General features: G+C 70.3%; 1 protein-coding gene across 1 annotated transcript in view; it reads right to left on the reverse strand.

The window, feature by feature from the left end:
• The window catches only part of HIC1 (HIC ZBTB transcriptional repressor 1), a 20,742-nt gene that overhangs the window by 3,958 nt on the left and 14,652 nt on the right, over window positions 1–2,132 (reverse strand). The gene's annotated exons all lie outside the window — the stretch shown is intronic.

Genomic DNA, 2,132 nt, shown 5'->3' on the forward strand with positions numbered 1-2,132 from the left:
GCCTCTGTCCTCTGCTGCTGCCTCGAGGCCTGCCCTGCGCTGCGGGCTGCTTTGTGCCGGGCTCTGAGGTGCCGGAGCTGCCTGTGGCAGCAGCGGGAGGGCGCGGGGTGATGGCGGGGGCTCAGGACAAGGGACGGGGCACAGCACCCCGCTCGCCCCTCGGCACCGCGCCAGTGCCCCGCCAAGCGCATGGCAGCCACCGGAGCCTGCCCCTGCCCCTGCCCCTGCCACGCAGCAAGGGGAAGCTGGTGCCAGGCCTTCCCTCCACTTCCTGCACGCCCGGTGGGCGGCTGCTGGGCAGAGGCCCAGGGCCATCTCCCGGGCGGGGGCAGCTTGCCGGCCAGCTGGGCCCGGGGCAGCAGCCTCATGTTTCTCACTTTCACTTCTCCTTTCTCACGGCCCAGCACGCTGGGTGCACCCAGAGCCCTGCAGGGCTGGTGGGCCCTGCTCCGCTCCTCGCCCTGTCCCTCCGGGCCCCGCACGCGGCCCACCGCTGTGTGGAGGGCGGCTGCAGGGGAGGTGGGCAAGCTGGATGCACAGCAGGCGCCGGCGCCTGAGCGTGCAGACAGTGGCACGGGCTTGCCCTGCTCCGCGGGCCTCCACTCGCACCTGCGTGCCCTCGCCTGCCTTGCCCCACCACGCGCAGGTTGCGGCTTGGCCTGGGAGGCGAGCCACTCTCACCCGCGCTGCCGGCGGCCTGCTCTGCCCAGCTTGTCTGTCGGGGCTTGGGTGAACCGCAGGCCGTGGGCCTGTTTAGATTTGGGTTTTACTCTGCCCTGTAATCTGCCGCGGGCTCCCTAGTGCGGCGTGTCCCAGGCGCTGTGCGCGGCTGGAAATTGCAGGGCAGGCCCGGCCCCCGCCTGCCCCACTCCCGTGGGTAATTGGAGAGCAGGACCCTGGCACTCGGGCTGGCTGACGTCAAAGCAGCTCACGGCTTGCCCACGGGGAAGGGCACGGGATTGCGAGCCTGGCCGCGCCTGCCCCGCTCCCCATAGCCAGGCACCTCCATGGAGCTGTGGGTCTCTGAGCTGCTCCTGGGAGTGCAGGCATGGGCATCTGGCTGTTGTGTCACGCAGAGAGCTGGCACGTGTGTGGGCAAGTGCCTTGGTGAGTATCTTGATGTCCGTGTGTACCGGGCAGCGGGAGCATCGTGTCGCGAGAGCGGGCACGTGCGGGCAGGCGTGCACAGTGGAGGCTAGGCCCTCAGCATCCCATCTGCGTGCTCTGGCGGCCTGGCTGGAGCCTGCTGCACGCTGAGCTGGGCCATGCAGGCGGCACACGGGTCGCCCAAGGCAGCCTGATGCTTCCTGGTGCGGAGCCAGCACAGCCCCGCATCCCGCAGGCCGTGTGCGCCGTGGCAGGGCCCGGCACACGGCTCTGCAAGGTAAGGGGTGATGCACCGGTGCCGTCCGCTCTGCTCCGCTCCGCCTCGGCGCTGGGCACAGGCTGGTGCACAGCCCCTCCCACAAGTTGGATGTCCCTGCCTGGCATCCTGCAACTCGGCCCATGGACCCGCTGGCCCTGGGACGGTCGCGCCTGCCTCCGCAGGGCCTGGCAGGCTTGGAGCTGAAGGGCAGGCAGCAGCCTTGGCGTACCCACTGGACCCCACGAGCGGAGAGAGGGCATGACACCAGGTCCAACCCCAGCTCCCCGGGCACTCATTTCTCTCTCTTTTCCCCCGTTCACTTAATGGCTGGAAAGAGCCCAGGTCCTGGCAGCAGGTCCTGGCTGCGGCTGGGAGGAACTGCTCCCGTCGGGGGACCTCACGGGGCTGCACTGCACAGATCAGCCCAAAAACCAGCTGGGAGAGGGCTTCTCCCTGTGGCAAAGGGGGTCCGTGCCTCCCCCTGGTGACACACAGCTTCCCTACCCAGAGCAGAGACTCGGGGACCAAACAGGCAAGTGGGAGTCAGGCGCCGGGTGGGGTCTTCCCGTCTCTTGCCCGCTTGCCCCGTCTCTTCCTCAGCCGTCGGGGCGAGGAGCGGCGGCCCCGGCCCGTGGGGAGCCCTGCAGGGAGCAGCCGGGCTGGGAAGAGGCCTGGCCACGGGCTTCGCCTCCCTTGCCCCTGCCCCACGCGGGTGTGGCCCCACGCTGGCTCCCTGCAGTCCGTGTCCCCGGGGCCCCCGGACCCG

The sequence above is a fragment of the Crocodylus porosus genome, unplaced genomic scaffold (assembly GCF_001723895.1).
Source record: "Crocodylus porosus isolate Cpor-Errol unplaced genomic scaffold, CroPor_comp1, whole genome shotgun sequence".
NCBI lineage: Eukaryota > Metazoa > Chordata > Crocodylia > Crocodylidae > Crocodylus > Crocodylus porosus.